Raw genomic sequence first — 26082 nt, 5'->3', positions numbered from 1 at the left:
TGTTATGAACAGTCAGTAAATAATTCCAGGAGTTTGGGCAGAGTCTCCATTGCCAAGAACACTATCTTCCACTGATGTAGTGAGGCAATGCCCCTCAGGGTTTCCCCCTTCCAGGTAGCGATTACGTTCACTGCCGCAAAGCAAGCAGTGTGAGTAACCACAAGGAAGATAAAAGTACCTGGTGCAAGATATTTGAACAGCGATTATGCTGAACAGGGGTTACGGATTAGACGATATAATCCTCGAGAGATATATCTAGTATATAATATAGTATTATCGATTATTATTATTGCCTTTGACGACTTTCGGATCACGGAGAATCATTAACTTCCGGGTCACGTTAGTCAGAGTCAGCATAAAAACGCGGCCCCGTTTTCTGTTCATTCCACTTCGAAATGACAAGGAGGATGAAGCACGGAGAAACAGGGAGGCCGAACTGAGGAATTAAGGTATGTGATATGAGGGGCCTGTGTGTGAGGACTGAAGGCTAGAACAGGCACTATGGGATGGGCTTTTGAGTAAACTGCAACCCAACAAAACATTGTAGAATATGTAGTCTATCAGTAACTCTGATAGCACTTGCCTACAAGAGAAATTGGGATTTGAATACTACCACTCTAAATATACACCAAATTATATTGAAGTATAAAAGAGTGAGCAATGAGTGACTAATTAGAACAAAACAGACATCAGTAGCCAGATAATTAGTGTCCTTCATTTAAATTCACAGACCTCTAAGAACTGAATGTTGAGCCTAAACCAGGACAACAGGAGAATTCTGTCCTTTCTACATTATACATCAAATAGACAAAGGACATTCACAAGTGAGCTGGTGAGTAAAATGTAGAATCTGATGTAGTGAGATGAGATCTGTAGGTCCAAGAAGTGGATAAATCAGGGAAAAGTCTAATTCTAGATTTAATATGATTCCCATTTTCATGCATATTTAGATCACCACAGCTTTTAGAAACTATCTACATTGATCCCTAACGGTGGTTTCTCCGTGCAAATTGACAAATAACAAACTCCATCACTTAAGGTAACTAGCACGAGAGGCTGGGTGTGCACTGTTGAGTTTGTTGAATAGAGATAACACATAGGCCAATATGGATCTGTTTATGTTTTCTTTAGAGTTGAACGGTGCGCATTACAAAACCGGACCTATAGAAAATCGAGAGCATTTCTAGAGAAATTACGCTAAATGGACAGCAATTGAAAAGCTTCCTCAACCGTAATAATCAGGTATATATATAGGAGCTGCATTAACAAAAAGATACCGATTGGTAGATACTCAGTCTATGTACACCATAGTTAGGAGTACAAATATGTTGTTTTGAGGAAAAACAGTAAAACAGTTTCTGGGAACCAGGGGAGTGGTCAATAGAGGGTTTGTAAATTGTGCACAGTGGTTACACGTCTAAGTGATTTGATTTAAAGGTATTATAACAGTACACTAAAAGATTGTTATTTATTCATAGATACAAAGTCAAAAGTCTTAAATGTCCTGATGAAGGTGCCAAGATAAAGTGACACCGAAACGCCGCGTCGACCTTTTGTTAAGACCTTTTTTAATATAACTTGTTTTGATTGTATATTTTTATATGTGTTGCTATCCTGAATGTTATTTTTAAAATGTATGAATTATGTTTTAGATTGTAACCCAAGTGGGAGGCCTATATGAATAAATTTTCGTATTTTTATAAATTCCTGCATCATCATTAGTTATTGGTTTAGTCATAGTGTACTGCATACCCGATAGAGTTTGATATTGATGTTTGGTGACATAGCTGATAGAGGTCACACTTTGAATAAACCCCCCCTGAGTTTCTGCCACAGCAATCCTTGTCTGCTACCCTTAACAGGGATTTTCTTTTTCTGACTGAATTTCCCCCTCCCTGTAACACAGAGTATTGGGGAACCTCCATTTATGTTGATGGTTTATTGTACAGCTTGTTAGCTGGGAGGTATACTTTTTAGAACAAATCCGTTCGGGTCATTATAACCCTTTGGGCGCATCCAATTTTAAATGGACGCTTTAAAGACCTACGGGTTTACTGAAGATGAATTCAATAAAATTGTTAATGGTACCTCAAAAAATTATACATCCATTACAAACATAAATAATGACGAGGATAAATGGAAAGAATTATGGAATAAGAAAAAGAAACTAGTCCGCACCGAATTACACGCAGACTTCCTGATTGATTATTTAAAGAAAGGCATAATCCCCAGGGGGTTACAAATTAAAAAAGAACCCGGCGTGTTCATACGACACGAGAAATTTATAGAAAATTGGACCCTGATTGCGAATAGATGTAGCAGGGATTGGATGCTACTTATAATAGAGACAGCAAATGCCATTCTTATAATAGAAAAGAAAGAGATAGATGAACTGGAAGAAAAGTTAGACACCACAGCTTATGACGAGGCAAAAAAGAAACTCGAGGAAATCGAGAAGGATGTCTCGGGTTATAAGGACTACCTCTTTGGGAAAAAGAGCAATAAATTTTGCAAGGATGTAGCGAATTACAACACTGAGATAGTATACCCATATACCCAAGTAGACTTTTTTGATCGCCCGAGAGAAAACTTCCAGAATCGAAACCAATGGCAACATCCACGACGAACATACCCTAAGAAAAGAGTGACGTTCACAGATTCGTCTTACACAAGTACGGACTCTGAGAACGACAACACACATGAAAAAAGCAAAACAGGGGAATCCACCTCAACTCCCAATAGGGACACATTGTCTTTTTTAGGACAAAGGGGACGAGGGAACCACCAGACCCATCAGAACCAAACGAGAGGAAACGGGAGAGGGAGGTCTTACCATCAACCTCAACAACAGAAAAGATATTACACGAGGAGCCAGCCCAAATGGGACTAAATCAAAAGGCAGCAATTATAAACCTGTCCGAGATCATTTTAACTCAAACCGAAAAAAATGTCCTCGAGAAGGTGCTTAGGTTTTGCCTTAAGCACCAAGATAGATAAATATAACCTAGAAAGAGACCTTAAAGGTTTTTTTAGAAAAATTAGGCTGCAAGACATTTTTAGAGATAAACCCCAAAGAACTGGCCCCGAAAACAAATCAGGTTTAAAACCTAAATCTGAGTGGACACCTAATATAAATATGGTCCACAAGCAAGTAGACCTCTTTGAAAGGGTTGTTGAAAGTAATATCACCGACTTGTTAACACATCCCATTTCAGGCAGTAATAACATGACCAAAGATGAAAGAGTAGCACTAAACAATTTGGAAAATAATAACAACTTAACAATCAAGCCAGGAGATAAGGGCGGCAGTATTGTCCTTATGAAAACTGATGACTATGAGAATAGAATGATGCTCCTTTTAAATAATACTGAACACTACTGTCGCTCCAGTAGACAAGAGTGGAACGATCTGATCCTTACAGTGAATAACTTATTAAATCATGCAAGAGAAGACAATATAATCTGTCCGGATGAGTATAAATTTCTAAAAAACGAGTCACCAATAATTCCAGCTCTTTATGGGCTTCCTAAAGTTCATAAGAACTTAGTAGACCCTCCCATGCGCCCAATCGTGTCAAGCATCAATTCGATAACAGAGCCACTTAGCAAATATATAGATAAATTTCTACAACCATTAGTGGTGACTCAAAAAGCATATATTAAAGATACCACCAGCATGATCGAGAAAATCGAGGGCCTTCCATATGATCATAACAACCAATGGTTAGTGACCCTTGATATAGAGGCCCTCTATACTAACATCCCGCAGGATGACACTATCAGAATGTTAGAGGGCCTCTTACAAATAGGACATGAGGATCTGACTACCCATGCGACTTTCATTTGTGACTGTGCAAAAATAATTTAAAAAAACAATATTTTTTTATTCAAAAAGGAATTTTTTAAACAAATCAAGGGGACCAGCATGGGGGCCACCTGTGCCCCAAGTTTGGCCTGCCTATACGTAGCGGCCTTTGAAGACAAGCACGTATTCAACGAGATGGCGCCATTTAGTGAAAACATATCACACTGGTCGAGGTACATCGACGACATTTTTTTTATTTGGACAGGAAACCTTGAGACATTAAATGAGTTTATTTTATGGCTTAACTGTGGTGATAGAAATCTTAAATTTACTAAAAATTACAATAATACAACTATTGAATTCCTGGACATTAAAATCCGAGTAGAGAATGCGACCCTTGGTGTTGACCTTTACACCAAACCTACCGATAGGAATACGCTTTTACATTATAAAAGCAACCATCCAAGGAGCCAAAAAGATAACATACCCTTTGGCCAATACCTAAGAATAGGACGCAATTGCTCCAACATACATGATTTTAATAAACATGCAGATGCCTTATCTAGCAAACTGAGAAATCGGGGTTATCCCAAAAATTTGATCAAAAAGGCATACAAGCGTGCTAAATACTATGACAGAAAAGCACTGTTTGATAAAGATAACCAGAACAAGGATAATGCAAAGGATAAATTAATTTTTGTCACCAACTATAGTACAGTTAGTAATCAAATCAAAAACATAATTAATCGTAACTGGCCACTACTAAACAATAGACAGAATGTCAGTATACCGAAACCTATGTTCAGCTTTCGCAGAAACAGAACAATAAGAAACTGTCTGGTCCACACTTTTAAAGAAAATAATCAAATCACCCAAGGGACCATAGATAATAATCCTCTACCAACAGGGAATTTTTCGTGCAATATGTGCTGTAATTGTACTTCTCAGATAAAGGGCAACACCATCACCCACAATGGAGTCACGCATAGGATCAAAAGCTTTATTAATTGTAGAACAAAAAATTTGATCTATATAATTAAATGCCCGTGCGATAAAGCATATATAGGTGAGACAGCACGCGAAATTAAAACTAGGATTACGGAGCACAAATCTGCCATCAGAACTAAAAAGCTGACAGCGCCCTTAGTAGACCACTGGATCACTCATAATCACAAAATAGAGGATTTGAAATGGGGTGGCGTGGAATGCATCACCCATAGCATCAGAGGAGGTAATGATAATGCAAAAAGAAAGAAGAGGGAGCAGTTTTACATGTCCCTTTTCAATACCTTTAGAACTGGGCTGAACAATAGGGAGGAGTGGGAACGATTATTTTTGTGAGGTTTGGTCTCCTTTTCACTCTCCTTAGATGCAGTGCCCTTAGATTAGGATGGCCAAACTAAGAGCTGAATCATAGAACTGTACTATCTAAACAGCGTTTTTTGATGTGACAAATGTGAAGATAATCAGAAGATCTGTATCATCATAAATAGATTAAGAACGTTGTTTATGTCCAGTTGTGGTTTTTACCATAGAGCATGTTAATTGATGTTTGGGCAGTTGCCGATTTAATCCCATACAGACAGCCAGCTGATCATGACTATGTGTAACAGATATAATTACCCTGATATGTAATATGTTTTGGTTGTGATATCGGAGTAAAAAATGTATAACGATCCAAACTGTTACTGAGGAAAATGTATATATAACGATTTGAACCATCATATAACAAAACGTGCACAGAGTGAAGATATTAGTTACGCTGTGTAAAGAATGTGTTTAATAATTAATGCAGCACTCTCGATCCATTGTGTAAGGTCTTGATGTTTATACATGTGTTCCAACTCGATATCTGTGCAAGAAACACGCATCTTTATAAAATAGTACACATAGGATAATCAGGAAACTACGAGTATGTAATGGGGAGAGAGGGTCAACATGACTATGGACGATAGCGCCCCAATCCAAGATGGCCGCCGCGTACATAAAACGCAATGAATTTGTAAGAAATAGGACAAACGTTATAAGGAACGTATAAATAGTTCCTAACAATTAGATACCGCCAACCAATCGGCCTTCTTTATCCATTATCCCGTTACAATCACTCGGGCATTGGTTAGAATGAATGATGGGCAACGTCAACAACTTCCGGGTCCTGGGGACCTTGGGCTACATCAGTAACACAAAAACGGCGATTATGCTGTACAGGGGTTACGGATTACACGATATAATCCTCGAGAGATATATCTAGTATATAATATAGTATTATCGATTATTATTATTGCCTTTGACGACTTTCGGATCACGGAGAATCATTAACTTCCGGGTCACGTTAGTCAGAGTCAGCATAAAAACGCGGCCCCGTTTTCTGTTCATTCCACTTCGAAATGACAAGGAGGATGAAGCACGGAGAAACAGGGAGGCCGAACTGAGGAATTAAGGTATGTGATATGAGGGGCCTGTGTGTGAGGACTGAAGGCTAGAACAGGCACTATGGGATGGGCTTTTGAGTAAACTGCAACCCAACAAAACATTGTAGAATATGTAGTCTATCAGTAACTCTGATAGCACTTGCCTACAAGAGAAATTGGGATTTGAATACTACCACTCTAAATATACACCAAATTATATTGAAGTATAAAAGAGTGAGCAATGAGTGACTAATTAGAACAAAACAGACATCAGTAGCCAGATAATTAGTGTCCTTCATTTAAATTCACAGACCTCTAAGAACTGAATGTTGAGCCTAAACCAGGACAACAGGAGAATTCTGTCCTTTCTACATTATACATCAAATAGACAAAGGACATTCACAAGTGAGCTGGTGAGTAAAATGTAGAATCTGATGTAGTGAGAGGAGATCTGTAGGTCCAAGAAGTGGATAAATCAGGGAAAAGTCTAATTCTAGATTTAATATGATTCCCCTTTTCATGCATATTTAGATCACCACAGCTTTTAGAAACTATCTACATTGATCCCTAACGGTGGTTTCTCCGTGCAAATTGACAAATAACAAACTCCATCACTTAAGGTAACTAGCACGAGAGGCTGGGTGTGCACTGTTGAGTTTGTTGAATAGAGATAACACATAGGCCAATATGGATCTGTTTATGTTTTCTTTAGAGTTGAACGGTGCGCATTACAAAACCGGACCTATAGAAAATCGAGAGCATTTCTAGAGAAATTACGCTAAATGGACAGCAATTGAAAAGCTTCCTCAACCGTAATAATCAGGTATATATATAGGAGCTGCATTAACAAAAAGATACCGATTGGTAGATACTCAGTCTATGTACACCATAGTTAGGAGTACAAATATGTTGTTTTGAGGAAAAACAGTAAAACAGTTTCTGGGAACCAGGGGAGTGGTCAATAGAGTGTTTGTAAATTGTGCACAGTGGTTATACGTCTAAGTGATTTGATTTAAAGGTATTATAACAGTACACTAAAAGATTGTTATTTATTCATAGATACAAAGTCAAAAGTCTTAAATGTCCTGATGAAGGTGCCAAGATAAAGTGACACCGAAACGCCACGTCGACCTTTTGTTAAGACCTTTTTTAATATAACTTGTTTTGATTGTATATTTTTATATGTGTTGCTATCCTGAATGTTATTTTTAAAATGTATGAATTATGTTTTAGATTGTAACCCAAGTGGGAGGCCTATATGAATAAATTTTCGTATTTTTATAAATTCCTGCATCATCATTAGTTATTGGTTTAGTCATAGTGTACTGCATACCCGATAGAGTTTGATATTGATGTTTGGTGACATAGCTGATAGAGGTCACACTTTGAATAAACCCCCCCTGAGTTTCTGCCACAGCAATCCTTGTCTGCTACCCTTAACAGGGATTTTCTTTTTCTGACTGAATTTCCCCCTCCCTGTAACACAGAGTATTGGGGAACCTCCATTTATGTTGATGGCAAGATATTTCCCCCCAGTAGCAAACATTTTCCAAATAGACTCTGATTATCACTGTCTAGGGAGGAGGTGTGTAGCATCCAGGAGCGGAGGGCCCTTTGGGGACCAAAGTCACTGTCAGAGCCTCCTCTACTTCATAGACTAAGCTGCACCATAAAGTTGTGCCCAGAGCCTCATCTGGGTTCTTCTAAGCACACTGCAGTTTGCCTACCAGAGTCACAGATCTCTCTCAACTTGCCCAGCCCCTCCTGCCCTAGGGAGAATCATGTGTTGCAATGCTAACCCAATTCACTAGGCACATTTCCTGACTCATTTGAAAACATACTGAAAAAATGTACCTTCCCACTGGTCTCCGTCCGAGACAGATGAACAACAAGGACGGTTCTAGGCTCATGGCGGCCCTGGGTAGGGAGCGTAGGTAGGGGGCCCCGGAAGAGGAGGCCCCGGAAGAGACGCAGAGGCCAGTGAAGAGGGGAGGGGGGGTCAGGGTGTTTGGAAGTGGAACAGAGCCGGAGCCACCAAATCCCTGCCACTGGGGCCGCCACGCAAATATGTATCCATCCTGAGAGGATTATTATATTAGGGACGTGATGGCCCCCGGGGTTTGGCAGCCCTGAGCAGGTGCACAGCTTGCACATGCCTAAGGCCGGCCCTGTGAACAATAATGTAATTATGAACAGCTCTGGTCGCCACACATGGCACATGTAACACACCTCTTCGGTCCTGCATTGAGTGCAGGAGAGGCTCAGGGCTTTCCACAAAATGGGCAAAGAAGGCACAGAACAAAAGCGTCTGATGTCCCAGGACCTCTCCAGCCAGCCATGTATATATCAATTAATAAGGGACGACCCTGTATTCCTGGGAAACTGGGCATACAACCTACAACAATAACAGTTCCATGCACAGGAAGCCACAACCCTGACCTTCCTCAGCTAGATTTCAGACATGTAAAAATAATATTTACAAGCTAATTTAATTCATCATAGGGCAGTACATGTCCTACAACTTAAGGTAGGTGCTCCAACAAATACCACAGTTATCATGAATAGTGACAATGTCTGATAGTGGGCCTGGCGCTTACTAAACCAAAAGCAGGAAATCAATACTGTAGACTGGATAGCAATACAACTGTTTGAAAAATTGACTCAAAGTTTCAGCACAATTCCAACAAACTACATTGAATGGTACTATATGAGCATCGATGTTTTGACCTCGTAAAATCTTTCCTTGGGATTTTATTAGGACTAGGTGGTCGCAATATAAAGGCAAGTTGGCCGAAGCCTGCCTATGTTAGAGCATCCTCCACACAATGCTAGGACTTGAGAATTGGGCCCTCATTTGGGGTATTTTCTTTAGTAAAGATGCAGGAGTAAATTCATGGTTCCCTACAGCATAAAGCGTCTATAGATCGGTATGAATTTGGGACAAAGCCCTGGAACTCTGTGATCTCTGAGACTATAACCGAAGCATGAATTTAGCCTTGTTCGTGCATCAGCAATTGTGCCTCAAGTCTTTGGAACTTATCACAGGAGAAAAGAGAAAAGTGATCAAACTCCCATTCGACAGGAGCAACCTGTTCAATCCCTCTGTCAATGCAGCCCTTCATCACTATACACAAGACAGCACAATAACAGCCAATTCATTGAATGGCATCTAAACAGCACCACCTAGGCATGCTCCTATTTTACAGCAAGTAGAAGCATTCTGGGCTTCCAGAGCATGGAGTCAGTTTGCTACAAATGCAGTTGGATAATAATTTTCCCCAGGAAACCAGCAGTCAAGAAGAAGCCATCTTCCCCAGGCTCAACAGAGGACAAGTCCCAGTGACTTCAACGGGGGCCAGACATCATCCACAGAATTATCACAGGAGGCCCATTTCAATCCAGTGCTTTCCCATCACTACTCTGACTGGGCCCACAATGCATGACTAATGCATGGATCCTGTCATTGGCAAAAAGTGATCATGCTCTACAGCTTCCATGGTCACATTTTCTGAGGCCACCCTTATCCCAGTTAGCACCCAAAGATCCTCTGTAGGTGGTAGAGAGTCTCCTCCAACTAATGACAATCTAGCCAGTTCTGCCCCTTGAAATGGTGCAGGAATATTGCTCCAAATACTTTCTTGCAAGGCCAAGAGAAGAGATCTTCCTCCCATCTTTGACCTCCATGAGCTAAAAACAATTCCTACTCTACACAAATTCAAGCTGGCCAAATTAATGACTAGCTCCGCCGCTCAGTGGACCTCCTTTTCCTTATGGAAAATCAGTACTACCTGTAATAGACTCTGTATTTGGTCACAATTACGTCTCTGTGGTCTTCACAGCCCTGAATTTATTTATTTATTAAAGTTTTGTATAGAGCGAACATGACCCAGGCGGGTATCAGAGTCCTTTACATACGGGTTGTGGAAGACATAGGTAGATAGATGTGGGAGAAAAATAGAGAAATATACATCAGGTACACAATTACATATTAGCGGTCGACACTGAGGCCATAGCACTTGCCAGGTAGCAGATTAATCGGCTAAACAAGATAGGAGACAAAAGGAGAAAAGCTTCTAGTTCAGCGCAGTGTTTATCAGTAGAGCTTTCACTTCCCTTTTGAAGGCAAATGTTGAAGGAATCAGTTTTGTTTATATACGATAGGGAGTTCCAGGTTCTCCGTGCAATATCAGAGATTGTACGATTGTAGGTTTTCATTTTTATCAATTTCTTCGGCTTGAGCAGCAATGTGCTGTTGCTCCTTGAGGGCTGGGAGCCACCCAATAGTTCGAGCTTATTTGCCAGGTAAAGATGAGTGTTAAAGTGCAGTGCTCTATGGGTCATACATGCAATTTTTAACTGGATCCTTGACTCAAACAGTAGCCACTTGAGCGATTTCAGGTCCAGAGAGATGTGGTTTGTTTTCTTAGAACCAGTGATGAGTCTAGTCGCAGCATTTAGAGATGCTCTGATGGGGGCTAAACTAAGCTTTGGTACCACTGCCGTATTCTAGTCTAGAGATGACTAGTGCTTGCACTGCAGATTTGAAGTCATCTTGGGGAAGGTAGGGTTTGAGATTTCTTAGAATTCTCTGTTGGAAGTTCGCTCCTTTGGTAGATGCTCTGATGTGGTCTTGCATGTTTAAGTTCTTATCTAGCACATTTCCCGGTGATTTCATGGAATCAATGATGTGTGAGGTGCAGTTGAGGCTGGAGATGTTTTTTAGATATTTCTCAACAATTGGGGTTTGCCTAGTGGGTGAAATGAGGAGGAATTCCATTTTAAGGGCGTTTAGTTTGAGGTGGTTGGAGGTTAGCCAATTTAGGGTTTTGTACAGGGTTCCGTTGAGAGACTTGATATCTTCAGGGGAAGAGATTTTCATGTACAGTTGGGTGTCATCCGCATACATGTGATATTGGATATTAGATGCTTTGAGGATTACAGTAAGTGGTTCAATAAAAAGGTTGAAGAGCGTGGGGGAGAGCGAGGACCCTTGGGGGACATCCAGTGTGCAGGGACTGGAGTTGGATAGAGTTTGATTGGATTTGACTCGCTGTGTTCTGTTGTTGAGAAAAGAGGCACACCATTTTAGTACAGTGCCTGAGAGCCTCATCCTACATTCTAAAAGGTAAGTAGGTTGTCATGTTTGACAGTGTCAAATGCAGATGAGAGATCGAGTAGTATTAGTAGGCAAGATTCATTCTGGTCAAGCAAAGTGAGAGCGTCATCCACTATATGAGTGATGGCCGTTTCAGTGCTGTGGCCGGGACGAAGCCCGATTGGAATTAGTCGAAAAGTTGGAATTGCTCAATGTGTTTGCGCAGTTGTTAATGTACACATTTCTTAAGGAGTTTTGTCAGGGTAGGGATGTTTGTGATTGGTCAGTAGTTATTCAGGTCTTCAGGGTCCGCTGTGGGTTTTTTGAGAATAGGGAGAACTAGGCCCGCCTTCAACCTCAGATCTCTCACCTGAACCGTAAACAATTAAGTCTGTCTCTCCACATGCAAACTTTCCTGGCATGTGACCGGTCAAGTGTCCACCTGTTGCTGTATGCATGAGTTTATTACCTTAAATAAAAAAGAAAACATATTATGATCACCACACATTCGTATATTTTTAAATGCTACCAACCAACCTGTTAAAAGCAGGACAGATTTATAGACGGTGAAGCACAAAGATTGCGGTTGTTGTGCTGTTTTGGTGATGTGAGGTAGTGTTGTCTTTCTTTGGTTGATTTTGAAGCTTAGTGATTTATCCTAAGGAACTGGGTAGGTAAGATGAGTAGATCACAGTTTAAAGCCGCTTTGTGACAGCTAGCAAATATTTAGAGTAGCAGTGGAGGCAATGAGTTCTTGTAGCGTTGAGTTCTAGAGAGAATCAGCTTATCCACTATATTAGGGTGTGATGACAAGGGGATTAGACGCTCCGGGGCAGAGCTGTGTATCATCTGCACTCTGGTGCTCAAGAATAAATGTACCTAGAGCCTTCATGTCAAGAAAGATTATGGAGAGTAGTAACATGGAACCCTCCAGCTCTGAAAATGTTAGTGTCCAAGCGGGGGACCTCAAGGAACCCAGCTACCCAAGGAGAGCTCTGCATGAGTGGAAGAAGGTAAATCATTTCAGCAACATCCTAATTAAAAGAGTAAGAGGTCTCTCAGGCACAATCAGACAAGATGCCACCAATGCATTCCGTAGATCCAGACGTCAGGCGTTGCTCCACCCAGAAGACGCAGAATGATCCCAGGGACCTTCCCGTAGTGTCTGTTTTCTGTGCCTTGGGTGGTCTCCAGTTTATCGTGGCTTCAGGAGGTTTTGGCTGGAGACCAAGTTCATGAGCTGAATTGACGCAGCTTTTCAGAGGATTTTTCCCAAAAGGGTTGTTTGGAAAACAGTTCAATTTTTTGGAAGCCAAGAAGGTCCGGATTTGGTTTTTCCAACAGAGAAGTGATCAAGGCTGACTTCAGCAATGACGTAAATGCCCAGTCCATTGAAGAAGTGTTTACACTTTTGAAGAGTTGATAATCTGGGTCAGAGGCACTAGATTGTATTAGCTTCTTTGAAATGTAGATATAATAATATTTGGAGGGAAAAGCAGAGCCGAGGTAAGATTTAAATGCAGGTGTTAAAGCGACCCTGTTCGTGATGTGTTGTAAGGTCTTTTTTTCTCAGAGAAGAAATTCCTTGTTGTGCAAATATTTTCTGATGAGCTCAGGATGGTGGATACTTGCTCGCCATTTAAAAAATTATGGGGACATGGGCATTCTCTAATTTTCATAAACTGTGAGGTAGGTCTGCCAGATCAAAAGATGACACGTAACTGGTTAGACTAAAAAAACAGCCTGCTATAGAAGATACTTTAGGCAAAAGCAGAGCCTGGTTGGACATAAAGGCGAGGCAACAAATGAGTACCTTACACTCCAGGGAATTGGAATTATGCGATTTAGCAGCAGCGTTATTTCGGCATAATTATGGATGTGTTGAATGTGCCATGTAACCCTTCATCAGATTTCAGGAAAATAATTTGGTTTCTAACTCAAACAGATCAATCGTTACTAAATATGTGGCACATCATGTTGCTGGACAATGGAAGGCCCTTTGCATGGATTGACTGATCATCTTTCCTGTTCCTTATTGCTCTATTTGTGTGTAAGCTGGTACTACCAAGGTAGGCCCTATGCCTAGAGAGTGTTCACAAGCAATACTATTGCAAAATGTTCTGCATAACCCCACATAACTTGTTTTTTCCTGCTGCATAATTTAGTGAACCCTGTTGCATAATCTGGACCGCCCGTGCTGCATAATTCCAGTGGCCCTGCCTACAGTTCCTCTAACCTTTACCTTTATTTACCCAGTCCTTGAAGCCAAAGGAGGCCTACTGGGTTTATGAGGTGACTTTCAGATTAAAACCTGTGTACCAGCTGGTGGAGAGGGCAAGAGGAGGGATAGTTAAGGAACACCATGCCAGCTGCACTCAGGTCTGCCTGGCAGGATGGATACTCAATGTTTGTTAAGAGGTGTGGGCTTCACACCTATCAGCATTACAGAACCAAACTACAGCACACAATCCTCAAAAAGCACATTGTTTCCTGGTCCAGTGCCAATATGAGTGAATTTTGCATTGTGAACCTTAATCCGAACTGAGAGTATTGGAAACACTCAAAGCTGAGCCAAATTCCCTAAAACTATGCCAAACACAGCTGTGCCAAACTCAAACACAGACCCCCATCTGGGTTGTTGCCATTTTGGAGGACAATGGGACTGCAGACTTGTGCCACTGAAATATAAATCCCATAGGATAAAATGGTATTTACATTTGGGCAGACAGGATATCCGTCACATTTGTGACAGAGTAACCCATCACCTGGGATCTAAATCAGGGAACACATTTCTTGGAGCAGGCAGTAGAAACCACCCATACTCTCTTCGTTGCATGCCTGCGGTCTTCCACCTTCATGAGTGCCTTCAGATAATTAATTTACTGAGTGTGAGTCAATGATACGTATGTCAGTTTTGCCTTATTTGTTGCTCCCAATTATCTCACCTCGCCCACATGTTGGCAAGACTTGAAATGCCGCAGAAACGTGTCACGCATTCTTCAAGGAATGTTGGATGCCAATCAAGGCACACAAATCAGAACAAAGAAAACAAATTGAAATAAATGGCTCCGGGGACTTCTGGATTTCCTAAGGAGTGTATAGAAGGCCTGTTGTAGCAAGTCTTGGGTGTTTCCTGTGTGCAAGCAAGTCTTCTACAAATGTATATTTTTATTTAAAAGTGTTGCGGGAAATCTGCACATACACAGAACTATGCACAGGAAAACAGGACCTCAGTGAATAGGTGATGTACCGACCTACCATGTCCATACCCAAATTCCCTTACAGGCTAACTATATTGTCTCATTTGTTCTCCGTCTACAGTGAAGCTACCAATGATTAGACAACCCAGAACACGTAACCGTATATTGGGAATCGAGGGAGCCAGACTCTCTTTCGTTCATTCAACTCAGATTTTAAATTACTATTTTGAAAATGTAACTTTTAGAAAATGTGCATTTTTCTGCCTAAGCCAAAAGTGCCTTTCTGCCAGTGTTCAGTGTCACCTGGCTGTTAATGGCTCTCCTGGTGCGAGATTTGTATTGTTTGCAGACAGTGGACGAAAGTTGTGGGTGTGGGAAGATGTTTTTCCCCTGAAAGGATGTCTATCTGGGCAGGGTCATGGAACTTAATCAAACTTCCAAAGGTGCCTACCCCTTCACAAGCAGATACAAATTCCATCTAGGCCTGCTCCTTCATTGCCTGATAGCCAACTGGGCACCAATCACAGAGGGAGAGGGGCCGTCCCCACAATCAGTTTTGAGTGACCACAAGGTAGGGTTTGCCCATTATCTCTGGGTGGGCCCTGATTTCTATGCACAAGGGAAGGACTTTCTGTCATATTGAGTTTAGGTAGAGAGGGGTCCTGTGGGATAGTTTACAGTAAAGCACGCAAGGAGTGCTGCAAGATTGGGTGCACTAAAGTATGCAAAAAAGTGATGATAGAATTCGTCAATTATTCTCAGCCACTATTTCCCCAGCTGCATTCCAGTCCATCCTTAATTTGCACACAATGCCACCTCATTTTCTCTGCAACCAAACTATACATGGCTGATCAGCCCTCATAGGAGCAAAAATTGTCCTGGGCTGCTTGTGTTCTGGTGCAGAAAGAACCTGGCCCGGCAATTCGGGCTGAACTGTTCCCATTGGAGCAGGGTCAACACTGATTTGAAAATGGCTGAGCCCAAACCGTTGTTGTTTGGTTTGTAAAATAAGGATGGGCTGGGATGTGTCCCTGAGTAATTGTCATTGGCTGAGATTAATTCAAGCGTACCATCCATCACTTTTTGTATACTTTAGTGTGTCACTGCTATCAAGTAGCGGAAGGGTAGGGGCTGTCCAGGCTGGTTAGTGGTGCAGCTGCTGGAGATGGAACGAAAGAAAGAAGGATTTGCAGGCAGTAAGAGGTGATAGCCAGCTAAAAGACTTGTATGGATGTAACTGGTAATGAGGCAAATGTGGCATGGGAATGAAAGCCAGCAGCCATCGCTAAAGTGTGGAGGAAGGTCGATATTAAGATACAGGCGTTTTTCAGAGAAATTCCATTATATTTAAAGATTAAGAATTGATCAAGGATGAAGGGAGGCATTTGTCCTTCACAGGCAATGGAATATATGTGTTTGATCTTGAGGAGAAGGTGGCGGGCTGTTGGTAGAGAAGATGTTGTGTTAAAGAGCCGGGCAGTGAGGAGTAAAGGTGGGCAGGAAAATGCTTGAGGAAGATTCTAGGAGACAATTTTAGGGACAGTTCAAGAGGTGATAGAACAGATGCCCTGGTTCCTGGGTGCAGTGGGCAGAAGGTAGCCATTCTAATTGTAATACTGAAGTGTGACAGAGATAAAGATTTTAATAGGATCAAAACAAATCAAGACACTTTACATAGTGAAGAACAAATGACAATTATTCCCTGAAACTCTATTTTCACACATTATCATTTGTGTGCTGTGTAGTCTTATCAGTAAACCTGTGTGCCTTGGCAAATGTAGTAAAAAACACAGTTGATGGACAGAATGTAGAACAATGTCATACATTCACCCTAGTACAAGGATCTGGGCCTAAATCCATCGTTTTTTTGCACTCCACACCACCCTGGGTCAGACATGGCCATATGCAAATCAGCCTTGACCCTGTGCCTCATGAGAACAGTCCAGCCCGAACTGCCAAGCCATGTATTTCCTGGACCGGAATCAAGCATCCAAGGACCGGTTTCTGGCTATCAGCCTTCATTCAGCCTGGATAGCTTGACTCCAGTGGTGTGGAGAGCCTGGGACTCACGTCTGAGCATACCCAGCCCACTCTGGGTGAAAATTGCAAAAAACACAGTTTAATTTAGTGGTCATTTCAATGGAGAATGTGCTGTTTGTAAATGACGGTGCACTCCCACGCTCTGCCTTAGTAATACATTTACAACAGTGTGCTCTAAAGTGCACCCCCAGCTACATACTTCACCCTTACCACTCTCTTGCCGAATGGGCGCGGCTTATTTATATTGTGTTACGTGTATTTGTAAAGCGCTCTACCACCCACAATGGTATCCCGGCGCTTTTGCTACACTTGTTTTTTGCGTGAAACTTGGATTTTTCACAATCCCTTTGAGTTCAGTGATGTAACATTGATGGCAGCACTTTTGCTCTGAGAATTTTTGCAGGACCACTGTTCAAGGCTGATGACTTTAAATAAATCAAATATGCTGTGTAGCCCCATGGAATTTACAACTCCTTTATTCTGGCTGCTAAAGGACAAGCTGTGGCGATTGAACGATAATCGGAAATGACCTTTTCTTTTGAATATACACGTGAACATTGTATTCACCCGTGTTTACTTACCATATCCTTAACAATAAAAGTGATAAACGTGATTGAGGCTTTAGCCTGTTTAGACAGTACTCTCTGATTGGTGAGCAGGACTGTCAGTCAAGTACATGTATTTGTGACTCAAGCAGCCCCATTCCTGTAAATCAAAAATAAATCTTTTGCTGCTACTCTTGATTCAGCCAGGGAGAAGTCAAGCCTGACTAAATTCCCCTCAAAATCAGGTTAAGCTCTAAACCGTCTGCCTTCCTGCTCGGAGATTAGCGCCCTCCCTTCGCGGGCATTAGCCATTCCGGGCTCCTCTTTGATCAACCTGCTAATTCGCTCCGGGCTCGTCCCACTTAATGATCCATCTGCTCGGCTTTTCTCATCAGTCCTTGTTAGAGCCGGCGCGGACTCGTTGGCGGCGGGTTACTTTGACGAGCGGGTCCATTAATGGTAATCATGGCGGTGATGAGGCCCTGCGCGGAGTTACCTCAGATTTGCAGCTATCTCTTCTCGGGGCTGCCAGACAGCTGTTAGGCATTTAGCTAATATCATCGCAGCCCGCGGGGGGCCCCGCCCGGGCTGGGGGGCATGGACCAGGGCATCACTCCGGAAACAGCTCAAGGCTTTCCGTGATGCCAACCGCAGAACTGTCCAGAGACAAGCACATCAGACGATTCTTAGTAATCGGGGGGATAAAGGAGCTTGGCTACAAATTAGTTTGAATTTATATCATCTCTGGAGAGAGATTCAGCGCTTAGCTGCTTGATGCTGAGGTTTGTGGTACTTGGAAGCGGCGTGTGATTGACAGGGATGGAGGCCCGAGGATGCTGGCTGTGCTAGGGATGAAGGACTGGGGACAGCACAAGCGTCTGTGGCTCAGTCAGAGGATGAGCTGAGTGAGCATCAGCAGCGCAAGCTTCCCTGAGACTATTAGGAGGCGGCAGGGGTAAACTAGTGCTTTAAATGCACTGGTACTATCCGGTACGGAGTACCGGCACTTTTATATTTTGAGAGGGAAAGTACCTGCACTTCTCAATAGAAACGTAATACTTTTAATTGAAGAGTACCAGCACTTCTCAGAAACAGGAAGGTACATGCACTTCTCAATAGAAACGTAATACTTTTAATTGCAGAGTACCGGCACTTCTCAGAAACAGGAAGGTACATGCACTTCTATTTTTCCATTTCAAGTTCTGGGGGTAGCAGCAGTGGAAGGCTGCATCACTCATACACAACAGTGGGTCAGGTAAAGATGGTACTGCAAGCTTCCAAACCACAGCAATTCATTGAGGTTCATGGGCAAAAATATGTTTATTTTGGTATTCTACACAGCTCGACCACTGTGCTAGACACGTTTATCACACAGAGGACACGCATAGCACGTCCAGCAGGAAAAGTAACAGTGCAGGCTTCAATTATACGAAAAAAATGTGCAGTACCTCAGCCATAGCAGAAGCTAGGCAAGCGTTGTCTTATAGATACCTTTGGACCGGGGTGATGCAAGCTTCGCTCACTCAGCGTGAACTTCTATAACAAAGGGGCAGCACAGGCCCCCTTGAGACCCCAAGAAGAGCCGTAGCAGATTCTAAGGAAGTTGTCAATAGAAACAAGATTGGGAGATAGTGCAAGCTTCCCTCACTTAGTGAACATATACAGCAGGAAAATGTAAGGGAAGACACAGCGCATGCGGAGCTTGTAAATCGGAGACAACCTTGGCACAGAAGTAATAGCTAATAATGTCCGTGGTGGGCGGTTTAAAGACGCTTATACCGTGCACTAAAACTAGTGTTGGGAGCGTCCTATTTTTCATCGCAAAGTCATTCTGCTCCAGAGGCGTAATGTGAATTGCAAAATGAAAGACAGAAAGAGGACATCATCTTGGCAAAATCTATATATATAACAAGCATTTGCAATGCAATAGGTTTCGCTTTTGCAAGAGTTTGAGCTATTGGCACTGTAAATGACAATGCCTTTCATTTATGTGTTTTGCAAACCTGCAAGCAGTGAGTAAACACACACTTTGTACTTAGTTGCTGTTTTCAGGAAGCAAGGCTGGTAGTAAGAGAGACGCAGTTACTGCCAGCCTTTCTTCTTGCAAGCAACATCTATAAGTACAAAGTGTGTGTGTACAAGCCCCTTGCATGTTTTCAAAACACAAATCAAAGGCATTGTCATTTACAATTCCAATAGCTCAAATTCTCTCAAGAGATTTATTGCATTGCAAAAGCTTGTTCTTGAGCTGCTTCTCCTTTCTCTCATTTCAAGGTGGAGGAGACCATCCTTCTCTCCTTTTAACCCGCAGCAACTCAGCTGATCAGGGACAGTTGTTTAAATATAAAGTATGAAAACGGTTTTGATCAAACACAAACTTGGGAATGTCATTCACCTGCCAATTTCGAACTCTGCATACATCTAAGTAACAGACCAAAAACTGCTGAACGCAGACGGGCAGGGACAGCGGCCAGATTCTTCACCACATACATCTCTGAGGACAAACGCATCCAGAAAATAGGTGTCACTTTTAAAGTGGGAGACCTCATCTGACGCCCTGAACAGCTTCCACCATACAAATAACTGCATGTACCAGGTACTTTCAGATTTAAATAAATAAAAAAAATAAACCTGGACTAAAAAAAGCATTTCCTATTTTTCTATACGTGTTGCCTGCCTGTTTAATCTAAGAGCTCTGTGTAGGGAGGGATGAGCTTTTTATAGGATAACAAAGGCTAAAGCAAAATGTTAGATATAATGCACAGCTGCAGTCCAACACGGATAATCCTTTTGGAAATTAAGAATTTCTGGCTTTTTCCGAATTCCAAATAGTCTACTTTGAGTCACATAAAAGGCCTAAGTGAATACAGTGGAAGCTTTGAACGCATAGATTTTGTACCACAAAATAAGGGCCACTGCAATTATGTTAAAGCTGGGGGTCAAAATGTTACGACAGGGTTGGCCAATTGTGGCAAAACAGTGGCATCTCATTGGGATCTGATTGAAACGCTGTATTCCGCTCTGTCACCGCTGAGTTTTTTTGTTCTTTTGTTCTTTTGTCCTTAAGTGTGCGTAATCCGCCCCTGCCTCCTCTTCTCTCCTGTGCTGCTCATATGAAGGAAGAACTTAAAAGAACAAGTGCAGGGTGGGTTGCCCCGCAAGGGACACCGGTGGCCCCATTCAAACCCACTATCCTTATAACGGGGACGTGTGATTATTTTTCACATTTACATAGTGGGAGCGCGGCCAGAAGATATCAGCGCGCTGTAAATGAGCACCAGTTAAAATACATGTCATGTGCTTATTTTTTAGGCACTGGGAGATTGATTTGCCAAGAATCACAGTATTTTTAACCAACGCCGAGACTCGAACCTGGATCTCCAGATCCAAAGTCGACATCTCTGGCCGACACGCCACATCCTCTCTCTGCAGTCTACAGGTGTGTATAGAGAGCACCGTGAGAGCGGCAAATGAAAGAAAACATTTTCTCAGCGGCAAATGACAGAAAACATTTTCTCAGCTTGAAACTAAAGTAAATCACGTGCTTTCCTTGCTTATGCTGTCGGACAAGTCACCTCCCAGCACCGCGCCTCCGTAACGAAACGACCCAACCCCCTGGAATCACTGTGTGCACTGCCCGGATATGAGGACTCTTAGCGGTCGCAGGACTTAGCCACGTCTCTTTCCTCTCTGATGAGGATCAGGATAGTGATGCGAACAAAAGTGATGGAACCACAACCCAACCATCCTTAGGAAAGATTCTGAAAACGCCATTTTACAATCACTAGTTAGTCAACAAGCTTTAAACCCTGCAATTGTCCCGCAGCTTTGGAGAAGTTTAAGAGACCAAAAAGGTATCACACATTATTTTTTTTATCACCTCTTCCTTCATGAGCGAGAGAGGTCAATTCGATGCACACTTTATACCCCCCAGGTGTGAAACCCCCATTGAGCTCAATGGACTTCAGTCATCCCCCCCTCCCTCCCGTGTGTATCAGCCCGGGCTGAGACAGTTTCCCAGGCACACATAGAGTACCCCCCCTGAATACTTTGTGATAAAGTATGTCCACAATTATAAACAAGCATTGAAAATGCAATAGGTCTCACCTTTTATTAAGTTGAAGCCATCTGCTTTGCTATACAATACCATTAGCAAAGCAAATGGTTTAACTTAATCAAAAGGTGAGACTTGTTGCATTTGCAATGCAAATCGGTCTCACCATTGGGTCTTATAGGTGTTTAGCCATGCATTATATTATCGCACATTACTGCAATGGACTGTGTGGCAGTGTATCATCAACTTCATTCTCTCAACCAACACAGCACCTAACACCGCTTAGATCCCTAGCAGGCTAAAATGCAGACGACTTTAAAGGGTGACGTTTTGTTTCTAAATAAACAATACAGTGAAGAAATGTTCATTGTTCACAACCCACACATGGGGTTTATTGAAAACACATTTATAACAATTACCCAACAATCCGAGGAAAGTTCACGGATTCACAGAGATGGTTATGGGGGTAGAGCGCACTAAAAACATCTGTCGTAACGGCAACAGAGGCCCCTGCAGCCCCTTTGGTGGGGGAGTGAGGGGGTGGAGACGGCCCTATCTCCAGGAGGCCTCCTCAACACATACCTCTGTCTGCTATTTAAAAAGAACCCCAAGTGACCGGTTGAGGACCCATTTCGGCTAATGTGCTCAGAGTGTAATTCCCATTCCAATGTTATTTTCCCTTTCTGTATAAATCTGTCCCTTTACGCCTTCCTCCCCTCGATTTATTATGGAATATGTTAAGCACTGGCTTTAAAATGTATGCAAAGGCGTTATAGACTGGGGAGGGGCACACATACATGCACTATAAACAGGTGTTGGCGAGGGTAAGCCTGAAGAGAAGTGCACGAAACCAGCTCTATTGTTTACCATGATTTTAGTGCTTCGTGCCTTTGCTTCCCAGTTCCAACCAGCATTAATGCCACCTCTGTCTATCAGCGAGCTTCATTTTTTTTATTTTACCCAAAGTGGTGGTATTTCTCAATGTTTTCCCAAAACCCTATTAAAAATATACATTGCTTAAAAACGAATTTTAAAATGGAATTGTCACAATATTTCTCTTTCAGTTAACTCACTGATATTCCAAACGCTGGCACATATGACCAATGGGTTAGAAAAGCATTTCCAAGTGGCATGCTACTGCATTCCGTGTCTACAGCCAGAAGCCAGACCCTGAAGCTTCTACAGCCCTTTAAAGGGGCCGCCGGCTGGCAGGAAAACTTACACTAAGAGGCGTCATGCTGGGACATCCGTTAGGAGGATAGAGAGGTCAGTGGACAGCCACTTACTTAGGGTCGCCATATGACCACTGCACCGCCCAACCACCCCTTGGCACCACCACCCACCATCTTACAAAAGGTGTTGCTTTTGGATGTCGGTGAGTTAGGACCGGTATTGCTGCACCGGCCGGTGAATAACCGGATAAATTAACGGCTTTTTGCTAACTTGCATATATGCGTTCATCAAGTTTCTAGTGAGCGAAGTCCAAGTCTAAATGTTCACTTCGGTTTTGATGTGTCTTTAAAAAATAACCACGAGTGTCAGCAGCACCTGAGCCACTGGAAAGGCTCTCTGAAATGCACACGACCGGAAGACATTCGCCCGGCTCATTTGCCCTTTCCCAGGCCGTGCCAAGGCACCCTGGCAGCATCGAGTTACCAAGGAAGAGACAAAAGGCACTATAATGTTGTGAAGAATAATCGTACACAAGGAGGATTCTTCTCAGATTTAGTCTCATACTTAAACCCCCAAGACCCCACCGCAATGCAGACACAACCGTCAGCTGGAGCTCCGTAACTCGAATGCAGCAGGTATTCTACATACTCCACGTAAACATCATTCTAGAATCGACAACATTCAGGATGGCTCGAGCACACGCTAGAATCCAACACAACATATAACACCACAGTCTGCTGCCACGTGCCGTAGCACTCACCATCTCACCGAACGCATCCTTGCTGAGCCTCTGGGTCAGCGTTATGGTCCCCATGAAGACGAAGAAGAGCCAGAGAGCCTACAGACAGGGCCTCGATGGTCACAGCGCTAGCTAGAACCCACACCATAACTTAATTGCAGGCATTGCTTATGCGATTTGCATGCTTACATGCAATGCGCGTACATGACTTTAAACACAAACCGTGCACAGCGTGCAGTTGCACTTATCTGTGCAGTAAAGGGGGGGGGGACCTGAGGCGCAGTTCAGGAGCCCAATGGGGCAGCAAATGGTCGCCGGTATTCTGTTAGGAAAGATCACAATCGCAAACGTGATCTAAGAAGCAGGTGACTAATCTAAGCTCGGAGGTTAAAACAAGCACTCGGAAAACAAATGCTGGTTGGCGGCAGTACGGGAAACCGAAACCACAGTTGTAGCGCAGGAGACGCCGTCGCCGTGCGTGTGCACGCTGGCTGCCCCTGCGCAAGCTGTGACGAGAAGACACGCCGAGCCGAGGTAGGGGATGTGTATGCGCTGCTGGGGGTTCTCTATGTGTGTGTGTGAGTGTGTGTATGCACGGCGGCGGGGGGGGGGGGTGCGGGGGGAATCTGTATGTGTGCGTGTGCGTGATAGTGTGTCTGCTTCCAAGGAGCCAAGGGAGACAGGAAGCGCGCGTGACCTGATCGGTTTACGTGCGCGTGCACATCACTTGTCTCCTGTCTCCCTTGACTCCTTGAAACCAGAAACGATCACAATAGAGTTTCGCAGTGCGAAACCTAAAAACGAATGTATGTCTGTCTGTCTGTTTGTCCTTTATGCATTACCACACCATTCACCCGATCGCCATGAAACTTTGGGAAGTTGTGAGTACACTCCCACAAAGGTTTCTGGCATCATTTTTTTTTAAATATCGGCTCCCAGGGCCCTCATAATCTTTCGAATACTGATGTACGCATCAGACGAAAAAATAACAAATCGTATATCCACAAGCACTCGAATAAATAAATAGAATTAAAAAACATTCATCCGATCGTCATGAAACTTTGGGAAGTTGTTGAGAACACTCCTGAGAAGGTTTCTGGCATAAAATTCTTTTAAATATCGGCCCCCCAGGGCCATCATAATTTTTCGAATACTGATGTACGCACAAGACGGAAAAACAAAAAATCGTGTATCCACAAGCACTCGAATAAATAAATAGAATTAAAACAGCATTTATCCGATCACCAGGAAACTTTGGAAAGTTGTTGAGTACACTCCCGCGGAGGTCTGTGGCATACATTTCTTTTAAATATCGGCCCCCCAGAGCCCTCATAATCTTTCGAATACTGATGTACGCACAAGACGGAAAAACAAAAAATCGTGTATCCACAAGCACTCGAATAAATAAATAGAATTAAAACAGCATTCATCCGATTGCCAGGAAACTTTGGGAAGTTGTTGAGTACACTCACCCGAGGGTTTCTGGCATAATTTTTTTTTTAAATATCGGCCCCCAAAGGGCCCACATAATCTTTCGAATACTGATGTATGCACCAGACGGAAAAACAAAAAATCGTGTATCCACAAGCACTCGAATAAATAAATAGAATTAAAACAACACTTTGAAATGTTTTCCATATTGAAATGAATACGTTTCAATAAAAATGACACAATGTAAATTGAATGTTATCATAACGAGTTTCCTTGAATTTCCTTTCTTCGGAGATCGCAGCAACGCGCGACGGGTAAGCTAGTAATGTATAAATGTGATGCTACAGAAACTTTTCCATTTGTGTTTGAGACCAAGCAACATGGCCGATGCCTGGTGGAGCTGCCCAGTCAGCTCAAGAAGAGATAGGCTCTGGTTCCCCCCCTTGGCCGTCACCTACCCAGCCGGACATTGGACACTGTTTCTCCTCGTCTCCCACTGTTATTTCCCCCGTCTTCTGACAAATTACTGATGTTCTGCCAAACTATGGAGTATATGTTGATGTTATTCCATGCTCTTGTAACACTCGCTTTACTGTGTAACACGGTTTCTCCTTTTCCTATGTTTTAATATGCTCCTGTAACTGATGTAACTCAATGATCTTCATGTAAAGCGCTCTGATACCTCCGGGTCTAGCCAGCACTATATAAAGCTCAAAATAAAAAACCCTCTATGTGACATCTCCAAGGTCAAACATGAAAAATGGGAGGTGGGGCTCCCTCAATTGCTAACCCTAACTCTGGAACCCGCTCCCTATATCACTGCTCCCAGAGCAAACTCTCTTAAGATTTAGGAAACGCCTAAAGACCTGGCTTCCCAGTTTGATACCAACCAGCTCCATTGTTTAGAATGGGTACTTATCGCCTGAAGGCTCTTGAATGAGTGATGATGCGCTATACAAGTATAATAACTAAATCAATAAATACAATAAATAAACTATCAGTATGATTAAAACAATAGTTTAAAGGTTTGAACCAGGAAATATAAATTCAAATTTTATTACTAAAGTGCGAAGTTAATTAAAACTATTACACATGTAAAAAAGGCTATAAAAAGAGGAGATCTTTACAAATACATGAGAGGATTAATAAAAGATCATAAAAATGCACATTCGGTACTAGTATTTTCAGAGCAGCATAACATTAATTTCGTAAGTAAAAAGTCATGAAATGCACCAGTCATCAAGGTGCCTGAGCAGGGGGGTTGATTCGCCTGCTGTGTGGAAGGCTTGCTGGGATTGCGACTCTCCTGATGTCTATTACAAGCGGTAGTGCCCTGTATCCATCTGTGGGCTGTGCTTTATTTTTGACCTGCACAAAGAAATTAACTCGTCTGCTATGTGCAAAATTTGCTAAAGTGGCGATGCTCGGCCATGACGCCTCAAGTAGCCAGTCAGATCCTGTGGGCTATATATTATATTTTCTGCTGATAATTTTCTTAACGTGGTGAAGCCCGGGCATAGAGCCTCTTGTGGCCAGTCAATCCCTGCATCCTACTGTGGGCTATTTTCTATTTTCGACCACGAAGGCGG

This window comes from Lissotriton helveticus, chromosome 10, assembly GCF_964261635.1.
Source record: "Lissotriton helveticus chromosome 10, aLisHel1.1, whole genome shotgun sequence".
Taxonomy (NCBI): domain Eukaryota; kingdom Metazoa; phylum Chordata; class Amphibia; order Caudata; family Salamandridae; genus Lissotriton; species Lissotriton helveticus.
This window is presented reverse-complemented; position numbering follows the sequence as displayed.